The following is a 14,725-nucleotide window of genomic DNA, read 5'->3' on the forward strand; positions in this document are numbered from 1 at the left end:
TCACATGTAGTGTTTTCAAACCAACATCCAGTTTAATATTGGTAAATATCAATTTGGAAAAATTTTATTTCCTTCTGAGCAGGGTATCTCAATAGTAGTGTGGTGATTTTGGCTCAGATTATCTTTGCTGTGGTAGTACAGGTCTATATTCTGCATTGTAGGGCATTTCTTAGCCTCTCTAGCCTCTGCCTGCTAAATGCCAGGAACACCTCTTTCCCACACAGGTAGGAAATGAAAAAAATGTCTCCAGATGCTGCCACATATCCTCTTGGGGGCAAAATCACCCATGGTTGAAAACCACTGTTCTATAGCCTCACGCTCATCCACACCAAAGGCCAGGAGAAGTGCTGTCTCAGTTTCTGACTTTGTGGTCCATAATTCCTTGAACCCGTCCTTGGGATAGTGTCATATGTAAAACCACATGACTGAGTTCATGATAAGCAAGAGCTGGGTCTAATTGCCCTCAGAACAGAATAGAGCCCCATAGCCTAAGTGCCCTGAGAACACTGGGTGAAATTACTTTAATATATTCCCTATTGATTTCTGAAGTTATGTTACCTACAAGGAAGTTTGAGATGTTGGTATCCAGGTCCTTCTTCCCATGAGGTAGGTGCCTGATGAGGAAGGGGAAAGGCATGGCCTCTCTGGGGACCAGTCTTCTCTCATGTGATCATCATACACCCCCTCCACCCCCAGTATCTCTCAGCAACGTGAACTCAAGGCTGAGCTGCCGAATTCTTATTTCTCTGTGGAACGTCTGAGAGGCAGTCTACTGTGCTCTTGTTTCTAATCAGGTGGAATAGACTCACTGGCTTAGTCTCAGCATTCCTAAGGCTGCAGGGAGAGCAAATCCTCCATCTGGCAACTCCTGAGATGTATTATGAGCTCTGGCACATAACTTGGCCTTAATGCTTGGAGATTGAAAACTGGATGTGCTCAGAGCACTATTCACATCCCTGAAGTCAGAACAGATAAAAGGAACAGTAGTGAGACCGCAGAGGCCCAGAAACAGTGGGGTTGGTTTTGTTTGTGAGCATGTGATAACTATAATTCCCCTTTGAAAGCAAACGGAATGCGACCAGGAAGGCTATGGTATTTCACAAAGTGCTCTCACGCTGGCCTGGCCTTTGCCTGAAACAAGCACTCTGCTAGACCTGGGATTCAGGGATGGAAAGATGTGGTCTTGGTCCTTGGTGACCTCTGTTCTTTCAGTATTTTCTGAGCTTCTGTGGTGTACCAAATACTGTGCTAGGAAGGCTAGGATGATCTGTATGCACTGCTCCTCCATCCTATGTACGTTCACTGAGTGGAATTTTGTGCAGGTGTTTAAGTTAGCACTGCAGATGGAGCGGTAGCAAGACATAGTCTCTGCTCTAGAAAGTCCACAGTTTGGTGGGCCAGATGGTCACATAGCACAATTATAATTCAATGTGTATATGGATTGCAGAGATGGATTTCCTATTTCTGAGAAGACTCTAAGGTTGTAGAGTCTGAATGGTAACATTTCATATATGCAAGGGACTATTATATAATTTAGCTGCTAAAGGAGGAAGTCTTTTGTGTTATTTCAGATCACACACCCAAATTACTGCCTCCTGGTGGCTCACTTCAGTCGATCAGTCGTGTACGACTCTTTGCGACCCCGTGAATCGCAGCACGCCAGGCCTCCCTGTCCATCACCAACTCCCGGAGTCCAACCAAACCCATGTCCATCGAGTTGATGATGCCATCCAACCATCTCATCCTCTGTCATCCCCTTCTCCTCCTGCCCTCAATCTTTCCCAGCATCAGGGTCTTTTCCAATGAGTCAGCTCTTCGCATCAGGTGGCCACAGTGTTGGAATTTCAGCTTCAACATCAGTCCTTCCAATGAACACCCAGGACTGATCTCGTTTACGATGAACTGGTTTGATCTCCTTGCAGTCCAAGGGACCCTCAAGAGTCTTCTCCAACACCACAGTTCAAAAGTATCAATTCTTCAGTGCTCAGCTTTCTTTATAGTCCAACTCTCACATCCATACATGACCACTGGAAAAACCATAGCCTTGACTAACGGACCTTTATTGGCAAAGTAATGTCTCTGCTTTTTAATATGCTGTCTAGGTTGGTCATAACTTTCCTTCCAAGGAGTAAGTGTCCTTTAATTTCATTGCTGCAGTCACCATCCGCAGTGATTTTGGAGCCCAGAAAAATAAAGTCAACCACTGTTTCCTGGTGGCTACATCATGGTTAAAACATAGTGTGACAGAATTTATTGTCCTGGGACTTTCTTACAATTCAGAGGTGCAGAAAGTCTGCTTTGTGATATTTCTGCTCCTGTATGTAGCCATCATGCTGGGGAATTTCCTCATTGTCCTCACTGTCATGAGCAGCAGAAGCCTTGGCTCCCCCATGTACTTCTTCCTGAGTTATCTGTCCTTTGTGGAGATCTGCTATGCCTCGACGACAGCCCCCAGACTCATCTCAGATCTGCTGGCTGAAAGGAAAACCATATCTCTGTGGGGCTGCATGACACAGTTTTCTTTATCCACTTGTTTGGTGGCACTGAGGCTTTCCTGCTCACCGTGATGGCCTATGACCGCTACGTGGCCATCTGCAAGCCCCTCAACTACACCACCATCATGAACCGGCAGGCGTGTGCCTTCCTGGTGGGAGCAGCGTGGGTGGGAGGCTTCGTGCATTCCTTGGTCGATAGCCTTCTCGTCTTTCACTTGCCCTTCTGTGGCCCCAATGTGATCGGCCACTATTTCTGTGACGTGCTTCCCCTGCTCAAACTTGCCTGCTCTGACACCTTCCTCGTTGGTCTTCTGATCGTTGCCAACGGGGGGACCCTGTCTGTGATCAGCTTCGTGGTCCTCTTAGCCTCCCATGTGGTCATCTTGCTGCATCTGAGGACTCGGAGCTCCGAGGGGCGGCGCAAGGCCCTGTCCACCTGTGGGTCCCACATCACCGTGGTCACCTTATTTTTTGCTCTCTGCGTCTTCATCTATCTGAGACCTTCCACCCCCCTGCCTGCGGACAAGACGGTGGCCGTGTTCTACACGGTGATCACCCCACTGCTCAACCCTGTCATCTGCTCCCTGAGAAATGCTGAAGTGAAGAAGGCCATGGAGAGGCTGTGGGTCAGAGCAGTGAAGCCAGAAGAGAGGTAGAGGCTGAGCCTTGGTCTTGATCCTTGGGTTTAAGTGATGCCCTGTCCAAACTGAAGGGGCAGAATGAGATGAAGGACAGTTCCCAGGACTTGCTAATTTTAGAGTTACTCTTCATCAGCTTCACTGTAATCACTTACCATATATTTTCTCTTACTGTTACTTAATTGCCCACTTTTCTGTTAGATGTGTAAATTGTTTCTGAAATTTTATAATATAAATAACAATGTTCTAAGTTTCCTGAACAGAAATCTTTAATGATACTGATTTAAACAGTTTTTTGCTATAGAAACCTTGCTTTGTTAAAAAGTGTAATAACTTTTGATGCGTGGTGCTAAATAAGTTCTTAATGCTTGTAACTCGACACTCATTAAATTTTTTCTTGATGAGGAATAGGATTTTATATAGTCTCAACTCATTTCCCCACAAGAGATTTATTAATTGAAAAAGGATAAATATGACTTTACAATCAAGAATCCTGGAAGGCACTCTTTTTAGTAATTAGACACATTTATGATATTTAGACTGAGAGGCACACAGCATAATTGCTGCAATAGTCTTGTCAAAAGTATATAATGTCACTTTAATCATAAATATCAGTTAAGCCTGCCCTGAAGAATAGTTTGCAAGGAAAGAGATCAAGATGGTAGGATAGGAGGATGCTGACTCACCTCCCTTTATGAATATATGAAAACTACAACCGCATATATAGTGACTCTCACTGCAGTTAGTCTGGGTACTAGCAGAATTCTCCTACAACCAAAGCTGTGAACAAAGATCCACATGGAGTCTGCTAGTAAGGGAGGAGAAGCAGACCCATGTTTCCAAGGGGCACAGGAGAGGAGCGAGTGTTACAGGGTCAGGAATCCTCCCTGGGGAGTGAGAATTTAGACCCACACCTCGGTACCCCAGCCCTTGGTTCTGATACTGGTTTAGACAAGCCTCTTATGGAATACCGGTGAGGATTCCTGGGGGACTCTGCTCTTGAAAACACCGCACACACACACTTGCTTACTTCCAGTCACAGCACAAAGGCAGCGGATTAAAAGCTGCCTGTTGCTCCTGCCGCTTACCAGGATCACCCCGTGTCCCCAGGTCCTCACTGGGCTCCTGTTCCACCCCTCTTGCTCTGCTGCTTCTCCCCACTAAGGCAGGGGCTGCACACTTCGAGGGAACGAAGTCAGCTTGGACCCTGGTCCCACTCCGACTGGGGTGGAGGCAGCCGTTGCCAGCACTCGCTTTGGTGCACGTGCTCGAGAGGCAGCGAGACCAGCTCCCGAGTGGAGATAGCCCCCGCCAGAGCGTCTGTCATTGTGCTCGCTCTCTGAAGGGAGAGAGGGAAGCTACAGGACAGAGACCTCCACCCCTGGGGCGTGCATCCCCTGGGCACACTTGGGAGGGCGTGGAACGAGCCCAGTGGTGTGGCACCCACTGCCCAGACCCCCGCCCATCCTGTAACCAAGCTCCACATGTGTGTGCGTGCTAAGTCACTCCAACTGCGTCCCCCTCTGGGTGATCCCATGGACTCTATGCAGCCCACTGGCATTCTCCAAGCAAGAATACTAGAGTGGGTTGCCATGCCCTTCTCCAGGGGATCTTCTGACCCAGGGATCGAAACTGTGTCTCTCTTCTGTTGCAATGGCAGGCGGCTTCTTTACCACCAGCACCACCTGGGAGGTGCAGCTGCAGGACCTCACACCCCAGCCAGCTCCCAAAGCAGGGTGGAGACCGCCATCCACCCTGGGAGAAGCCCGCTGCTCTCAGGCCTCCTGGTTCACCTCCTTGGGCAGAGTCCACCTCCAACAGGGCGGGGACGGCCGCTGCACAGGGGGAGCTCCCCCCAAGCCACGGGGCACACGCAGACACACGGGCTGCCTCCTCAGGAGGACGTGCCCCCAAGGCCGGCACGGGTGACAGCTTCACAGTTTCATAGAGAAGGTTAGACAAAATGAGGAGACAAAGGGATAGGTTTCAAATGAAAGAACAAGAAAATAATCCATGAAAAACCTGAGTGAGACAGAGAAGCAAATCACCTGATAAAGAGTTTGAATCAACCGTAACTGAACTTGGGAAAAGAACAGTTGAACACAGTGAGAATTTTAACAAAGATTAAGGAAATATAAAAAAGAACCAGTCAGAGCTGAAGAATACAGTAAATGAAATGAAAACTACACTAAAGGGAATTAACAGCAGATTAGATGATTCAGAAGAATGTATAAAAATCTGGTAGATAGAATAATAGAAAACACTCAACCAGAACAGCAAAAAGAAAGACAAATTTAGAAAAACGAGAATAATTTTCGGAACTCTGTGACAACATCAAGCATACCAACATTCGCATTTTAGGAGTCCCAGAAGGATAAAAGAGAGAAAAATGTATTCATTACTTTGAGTTCCCAGAGCACTTAGCTAGAATCTTTTCAAGCCTTTGCTACCTAAATTTCAGCGTGTATTTTTCTTACCCCTCCAGCCCCGACTCTGCCCCTAGACTTTAACTCTTGGGTATATGGCATGAATCTTACTCATTTTTATACCTTGCTCTTAATTATATACAGTAACACTTAATAAATACATGGTCTATTAAATTTCCAGAAGTCACTAGTGCTTCAGATTGTAAGTGAACAGTCGTTGTTGCATCTGTATTTTCACCTCAGCCATCTAATCAATAAACCGATATCATACTGCTTGAGACAAATCAATAATCACTGCTTAATTTTTTTCTGAGAATAACATACATTGGCTGGAGAATCCAAAGGACAGAGGATCCTGGCGTCGCAGAGTCAGACATGACTGAAGTCACTCAGCACACACACACGTTATGTATGTATATGAAAAGAGCATGTGTTAAGTATATCTTTTACTATCATCCAAGGTATTTCATATATTTTATCTCCATTTCATCCTAAAATGCTCTGGTGATGTAGGTGTGAGTCTCCTGCTTTATGGATAAAGAGGCTGAGGCTTTGGGAGATCAGTGCCTTGATCCAGGTCATGGAGTTAGGTCCCCAAAAGGCTGAATTCAAACCCAGGACTGTCTGATTTCTGAGTTCTCGCTCTCTCTGTGTTTTCCTCTGCTGCTTTTTAAAGATCACAGAACACAAACATCTAAGTCTCTGAATTCCAAAACTGAGGTTTCATAATCTCTGATATTGTCAGGTGTTTTTTTCTATGGAATCACTTCAACGTAAATGAAAAGTGTTTCTTCAAAATACAGCCTGAACTGCCTTATGATGTTCACATGTGTTCCTGGGTCCACAGAAACCAGGGCTTGAGACGCCAGATCTGGAAACAGTGAGTTAAAAAGCCAGGGAAGCATGGGGCTCCTCTCAGCTCAGCCTCTAGTTCTCGTGAAAGCAAAAGCTGATCACTGAGTTGCAAGAGTTAGCTAATATACAGGATCGAACGCCTTGTGTTGGCCAAGAAGAATTCTTCAAATGCTGAAAAAGGCCGCCTTCTTGAGACTGACGTACATTTCAGAAAATGGGAAACAGAAGTCAAAGACTAGTATGAATTGAGTATCCCCTAATCAGTTTCCTAAAATTAGATCTGAAGGGCGCCGCCCCAGGTGGACAATGCTCACTTTGCAGTTGAGGAAACTGCAGGTCAAGGACTCTTCCAAAGCCCCGGTTGTTTTTTCTGAACCAGCTGTTTGTGAACCATGAGTTAGAACCCGGAGTTCTTCAAGCACCTCAGGGATTGGTGAAGAAGCAGAGCAGGAGAAGACAAGATGCAGGCAAACAGGTACTTGCAGGACTTCAATTAAGGCAGCAGATTATCTTATTTCTTTTTGAAAAATAAGCTTTACATGTAAGATTTATGTTCATAAAACACAGTCAGACCCTTTAAGGAACTTTAAAACACATTGTAAAATATTCTGTCTACATGTCTTTCTTGATTTGTTCATAGTCAGGCTCTGCAGCTTGGTTATGGAGTGACAGGCTTTAGGAAACGACCTCCATTCTGAGCAGGGGGAGCAGAGCCAAGCCTTCTTTTTTGATCTGAGAGAACAGCATTGAAACATGTGTATTATCAATTGTGAAACAGATCGCCAGTCCAGGTTTGATGCATGAGACAAGTGCTGAGGGCTGGTGCACAACGATGACCCAGAGGGATGGGATGGGGAGGGAAGTGGGAGAGGAGTTCAGGATGGGGAACACGTGTAAATCCATGGCTGATTCGTATCAATGTATGGCAAAAACTCCTACAATATTGTAAAGTACTTAGCCTCCAACTAATATAAATAAAAAAAAAAGAGAGGAAAAAAAACCTAGATCATTTGTTTTAAGGATTTTTGAAACACTTTATTTTATACTGGAGTATAGCTGACTTAACACTGGTGTGATAGTTTCAGGTGGACGCCGAAGGGAGGCAGCCATACATATACAAGTGTCTATTCTCCCCCAGACTCCCCTCCCATCCAGGCTGCCCCATGACACTGAGCGTCTCTGTGCTCTACAGTAAGTCCTTGTTCCTTCTAAAGTCCAAGTTCAGAGAATCAGGGCAAGAACTTCCTTAGTGAGAGTGAAGGCATGCCTCAGAAAAGATAGTGTGTCCGATCAGGGCGAACTCTACCGAACATGCAGTGTTGACTCCGCCTGCTCTGAAACTGCCTCACCTCTTAGGATGATGCCACTATTGCGTCTTTCTGTTATGACTGCACTGTGCCACGGGATTTGTAGCATTCAGCCGTCTTCATAATCCTTTATTTATTTATTTATTTTCATTTTGTGAACTGTATAGAACTAGACCAACTTGCCCATTAGGTATCCTAAAGTTTTATGATTCTTTGAAATTTGATAAAAAATGTTTTGAAATAAATAGAAGTAAAAGAGAACCTTGGAAATAAATCCTATGGCAGTGGCCTTGTAAACTACTCTCCTACTTGACTCTAACGTGCAACCTTTGAGATCTAATAATACTTGATATTTATTAAGCACCTACTGAAGGACAAAAACTGGGCTAAATACTTGTACAGTGTTTTACCTGGCCATCCTACATGACATGTGTTATTTTCTCCACCTGAAATATGAAAAAACTGAGTTTCTGAAGGATCAAGTAACTCGCCCAATATCGTTTAGCTAGAGAATGGAAGAACTGAAAATCAGTTGCACAGAGTATGTTTCCAGTGCCAAGGTTATCTTGATAATGCTGCCTCCCAGAGCAGTTTTAATCTGATGGCCAAAATACCAACTCTGCAATTTCAAGCATCTTACATCAGAATGTCCTTGTTGAGGTTATTTTTTAATGTTTTTTTGAGTGTTATGAAAGACCAGATAGAAACAAAAGCATGCTATACACCCATAATAAAACTAGGTAAAAGCAAAATATGGTAGGTTTTTTTTTTGTGTGTGTGTGTGAAATAATGCTTAGGTTATTTATCTGCTATTACAGCCTTTTTGGAGGTTATACCCAATGATTATATTAGTTTTGGTTCTAGCATTCTCTTTCAATGAAAGGGCCTGGCTCACTATTTCCAAGGTTATTTTTCCTTTCTGTTCTGTGGTTAAATGTAACTGTCTGGTTAAACCATTTTCAGAATTTTAGCAAGGGGTAGAAGAATAATTTTTCTGCAAAATAAATACATATACTTTCTGCTGGGAATTTCTGGAAGATGAAGGTACTTAATAAGCCTGGGCAGAATGTCCCAGGAGAGGACAGTTATTTCCTCATTCCTGGCTCTGGCATTATTATTTCTTACTGTTCTTTCAGCTCCACCTGAATTGGGCTCTGCTAAGTGGAACCTCTTTGTGCCAACCTTAGAGAGTGCATGCCAAAGACATTTCAATTCTTCTACCAGTCTTCAGTCAACCCTTTGTCAGGATCTCAAGTCTCTGGGAGATGCAGAAACTGGAGCTTATCTAAGTCCTTATAGCACATAAGGGAGGATCCTTTCACTGTTCTGCTATTTAGGAAACAGTTTTCTTTTTTGGGCTGTGCTGGGTCTTTGTTGCTGCATGCAGTCTTTCTCCAGTTGGGATGAGCAGGTTTCTCATTGCTGTGACTTCTCACCGCAGAGCACAGGCTCTAGGTGGCATGGGCTGCAGTAGCTGTGGCGAAGGGGCTTAATTGCTCTGTGGCATGTGGGTTCTTCCAGGACCAGAGATTGAACCCGTGTCCCCTGCATGGCAGCTGGATTCTTAACCACTGGATAACCAAGGAAGTCCTGTTCTGCTATTAACAAATATCATTTGGCTTTTTTTTTTTGTCATTGCAATAAAAAAAAAAAAAGATCATTGATAAAAGAAATGCTCAAACAAAGTACTGTGGAATTTTACTTTCTTTGTTCTCATTGTCTACCATGCTGCCCTTGACAGTGAACCAGTGATAACCACAAGCATCTTCCTGTTGTTGCTGATGGGCTCACGGGAGAACTGCTGAAGATTTCCAGGTTTATGGATTGTTCTACCCAAAGAGAAGTCTTGAAGTCAGCTTCCTAATGTCAATCTCTCTCTCTGTCTTTTTTAAATCTTATTTTAAACTAATACAGACCTACTCTATAGTAAAGGGCATGCTACTCAATACTTTGTAATGACCTATATGGGAAAAGAATCTAAAAAATAATGGATATATGTATATGCATAACTGATTCACTTTTGTTGTACCTGAAACTAGTGCAACTTTGTAAATCACCTATACTACAATAAGAATTAAAAAAAAAAAACAACTTCATTTCAAAGATGAATGACTGAGGCACAGAGATGTTAGGTTATTGGCCCAAGATCATGGAACCATAAACAGTGGATCCTGGGTCCAGAGCATGGAATCTACTATATTGACAACCGTTTGTACTTGACAAACATTCATGGCATAGAATGCAGCTAATATAAAAGTTAAACTTTTTTTGTGTGTGTGACAATGATTTGGACTCTGGTTTTAATTAGATTATCAAGGTCTATTGAGTATCAAAAGTTCCTTGAATATAGTAACAAATAAACTTTGATGGGAAAAGGGGAGGGATCAGTTCAATTAAGGTCAGTCACTCAGTCATGTCCGACTCTTTGCTACCCCATGTACTGCAGCACACCAGGCTTACATGTCCACCATCAGCTCTTGGTGCTTGCTCAAATTCATGTCCATTGAGTCAGTGATGCCATCCAACCATCTCATCCTCTGTCATCCCCTTTTTGTGTCTTCAATCTTTCCTAGCATCAGGATCTTTTCCAATGAGTCAGTTCTTTGCATCAGTTGGCCAAAGTATTGGAACTTCAGCTTCAGCATCAGTCCTTCCAATGATTATTCAGGACTTAATCTCTTCAGGATTGACTGATTTTATCTCCCTGCAGTCCAAGGGACTCTCAAGACTCTTCTCCAACACCACAGTTCAAAAGCATTAATTCTTTGGTGCTAAGCTTTCTTTACAGTCCAACTCTCACATCCCTACATGACTACTGCAAAAACCATAGCTTTGACAGCTTTTTAATATGCTGTCTAGGTTGGTCATATCGTTTCTTCCAAGGAGCAAGCGTCTTTTAATTTTGTGGCTGCAGTCACTGTCTACAGTGATTCTGGAGCCCAAGAAAATAAAGTCTGTCATTGTTTCCATTGTTTCCCCATCTATTTGCCATGAAGTGATGCCATGACCTTATTTTTCTGAAAGGAGGGATAGAGGCCAGCAAATGAGGAATTGTGGTCCGAACAATGGAATATGTTTACCAAATTACTTCATCTTTTTCTTCTGGTCACACAAGCTGCCTTACCTGGCCCTCTTACATGCACATGGGGTCTTGTTACTAATAGGTGGAAATGATGTACCAATGATGTTTAGACTTGGTCCATAAAATGTCCCCAGGGATCCTCAATTCATCTTTGATGACTGGCTAGCTGGGTGCAGATGATCCAGCAGATGGTCCTGAAGCCCCAGGAAACCAGAGGCATCACAGATTGCCATGGGCTTGTTTCTGATAGGCATAGCTTGGTGGAGAGCTGTCCCTAAAATCTGCAAATCTGCATTGGACTTAGTGTGAATGAGAAATGAACTTTCACTGGGATTAGGCCACTGAATTTTGGGCTATTTTGCACTACAACAGCATTTGTAACACATGGCAATTAATGCAGATAATAGAGTTGCTAATGAATTTATTTGATAAAGTGAAGAATGGAAGAGGTAGGGATGGGGCACCTAGGAAGGGTGGATGAATAGACCATTCCGAGGAGCGCTCTTCACGGGACCAGGAGCTGTCCTGGATAAACTCTTGCTGTGCTGCCCCCAGCACAGCACTGACCACCGTCTCTCTAACCTCTGGACCCCTCCCCCGGATCCCCCGCCACCTGGTGCACAGAGGGTGAAGCTGCACAACCGCTGCCTCAGTGGTGGAGGATCACCTTTACCTGGGAGAGTTTCTGAAATGAGGCAACTTAGACCTCTGAGCTGAATTAACGATTGCTAAGGCAGCAGTGTGTTAGAGAGTAAATGAGCACTGATAATCACATCTGCTATTAATACACAACATTCTATTAATATACAACCTTCTATTAATACACAACATTCTGATCAAAAAGCGTGTTAATGGATGAGCAAATCCTTTGCAAAATTTAATGCACAAATAAGAGAAAGCACAATTCTTACTATTCAGTTCAGTTCAGTTAAGTTCAGTTGCTCAGTTAAGCCTGACTCTTCGTGACCCCATGAACCACAGCACGCCAGGCCTCCCTGTCCATCACCAACTCCCAGAGTCTACTCAGACTCATGTCCATTGAGTTGGTTATGCCATCCAACCATCTCATCCTCTGTTGTCCCCTTCTCCTCCTGCCCCCAATCCCTCCCAGCATCAGGGTCTTTTCAAATGAGCCAGCTCTTTGCATCAGGTGGTCAAAATATTGGAGTTTCAGCTTCAACATCAGTCCTTCCAGTGAATACCCAGGACTGATGTCCTTTAGGATGGACTGGTTGGATCTCCTTGCACTCCAAGGGACTCTCAAGAGTTTTCTCCAACACCACAGTTCAAAAGCATCACTTTTTTGGTGCTCAGCTTTCTTTAGAGTCCAACTCTCACATTCATACACGACCACTGGAAAAACGATAGCCTTGACTAGACAGACCTTTGTTGGCAAAGTAATGTCTCTGCTTTTAACAGTGTTTAACTCCAGGGTGCCCCTGGGTTATACTGCAATCCTGAAAAGTCTTCCTGATCCCAAATTACATCCCCCCAAATGAGTCATTATGCCTACTAGATGGACCATGCTATGGGGGAGGAAGCCATGTGTATTTTTTTTCCTATATGACCCTCCTTAACCTGAAACCCCATTGTACACAATGTCCAGCTCAAATGTGTCACTTCCTCTTGGATGGAAGGATGAGCAGATGGGATGAAGGTCAGGGTGTTGCGGTGAGTTTGACAAGGGCGTAGATTTTCTGAGATGGATCCTAGCTCTTAATTTCCACCATTTCCCCACACTTTCATTACCTTTCCTGAGCTGTGGTTCCCTTTTCTTTAAAATGATAAGTTAGATGTATAAACTTTCAAATGACCCTACCGGATTTTTTATCCCACTATTTCAAGAAAAAAATTAATGGATTGCTTATAGTTTCAGTTTTACAGTTCTCTGATGTGCCATCTGGGTAAAAAATGACCAACAGGAGGAGGGAAGAGACAAATGCATGAAGCAGGTGGTGTCATGTGATAGCATGTTACGGTTTACAGCCAAGCCTTAGAGGCCACTGTTTGAGGGTGGAGATGCTGAAAAAGTCACAGAAGGAAGAGGGCCTCCGGGTCTTCTACAGCCACTGGGGGAGGCAGAGGGAACATTTTATAAGATTTGCAGTCTCACGCTATAAAAAATGAGCCTTAAGTCTTTCAACATACTAAAGATGATGGCAAAATTCATCTTTGGAGTGAGTACTACTGCTTTATTAAGAAAAAGATTTCATTATCATTTGACTTTTATAAAGTCGAGGTCCCTGAATCTCTAAAGAGAAGTTGAAGCAGAGAAGATCTAAGCTGCCCTATTTAGTTTATTCGTACCTAAGAAAACATACCAGTAACAGAATAAAGTATAAAACAGTAAAATAAAAGGGGGACTGCTTTGAGTGAAGAAGTTGTAAGAAATTTTTTCTCTTTCCAAAGATCTGGAGGTAGACATGTGGGGCTCTGGATAGAGGGAAGAGAAGATCCAGCAGATGTGATGGGGCTGGAAGAAGCAGGCTCAAGAGATGGAGGCGACCTGATCTAGAGACTCCCTAGGACGTGGTGTGGTTGGTGGTCGCTGAGAGCACTGGTGCCTGATATTAGCACTCAGGATTTCCTTTTTTATTTTATTTATTTTTAATTGGAGGATAATTGCGTTACAATGTTCTGTTGGTTTCTGCCATACCACAGCGTGAATCAGCCGTAAGTATAGATCCCTCCCTCTTGAGCCTCCCTCCCCTGCCCCCATTTCACCCGGGCTGTGTCATCGGGATCTCCTTTTTGTTACTAAACTTTCTGTATGCCATCTTCGGGTCATATGATTGAGGCAAGTGTCCATATGCTGCAATGCAGTTGCTGTAGTGGCACAGAAGTGGTTAGATGCACATGCTCGTTGTTACTATTGTTTAGTTGCTCAGTCGTGTCCGACTCTTTGTGACTCCATGGACTGTAGCCCACTAGGCTCCTTCGTCCCTGGGATTTCCCAAGCAAGAAGAGTGGGGTGGGTTGCTCTTTCCTTCTCCAGGGGATCTTCCTGACTCAGGGATCAAACCCGCGTCTCCTGCACTGGCAGGCAGATTCTTTACCACGGAGCCACCAGGGAACCTTGTGCACATGGTTAGGGAATAGCAACATTGAAGATAGTGACGGTGATGGTGCTAGTAACGTGATGGTGCTAGTAACGGTGATGGTGCTAGTAACTTAGTAACGGTGATGGTGTTAGTAACTTAGTAACAGTGATGGTGCTAGTAACGGTGATGGTGTTAGTAACTTAGTAACAGTGATGGTGCTAGTAATGGTGATGGTGTTAATAATGGTGATGGTGCTAGTAATGGTAGCAGTGATAGCAGATACTTACATAGCAATTACTGCGTGCCAGGCATTGTTCTAAGCATTTTATATAAACTCCCATTTTATCCTCATAAAGGCCTTATGAGGTAGGCATATGTTTTTTCCAGCTTCATCAAGACATTATTGACATCTAGCATATGTAAGTTTAAGGTGTACAATGTGGTGACTTGATATATATATAGTGAAATGATGACCACAATAGGTCAGTTAACACCTCCATTTCCTTACCACTTTTTTTGATGTGTGGTGATAACATTTAAAATCTGCTCTCTTCACAAGTTTCCAGTATATAAATGTATTAATGATAGTCACTGTGCTGTTAGTACCCAAGTAAACACTATTTTAGCCCCATTTTTCAGGTGAGGAAACTGAAGCACAGAAGTTTAAATGTTAAATAATTTGCCTGAAGGGAGAAATCTGGAGCAGAAACTCAGATGCCTCAGAATCCTCTTCTGCAGGAATCCGAGACGGAGGGTTAAGCTGTTTTCCTGGAATAGCGTTAATAACCGAGTGACCACGGGCGGCTGAGCAACCCGGGGCCACAGGTCCAGCTCTCGTGACCACCTTTGTCCGCTTCTGTGTTTCCACATGCTGGCCCTGG

At 43.9% G+C, this 14,725-nt stretch overlaps 1 pseudogene; it reads left to right on the top strand.

Annotated features, from left to right (window-relative positions):
* The first annotated feature begins 1,262 nt into the window (after positions 1-1,262).
* On the top strand, positions 1,263-3,151 carry LOC136175327 (olfactory receptor 4X2-like; annotated as a pseudogene).
* The last annotated feature ends 11,574 nt before the right edge of the window (positions 3,152-14,725 follow it).

This window comes from Muntiacus reevesi, chromosome 9, assembly GCF_963930625.1.
Source record: "Muntiacus reevesi chromosome 9, mMunRee1.1, whole genome shotgun sequence".
In the NCBI taxonomy this organism is placed as follows: Eukaryota; Metazoa; Chordata; class Mammalia; order Artiodactyla; family Cervidae; genus Muntiacus; species Muntiacus reevesi.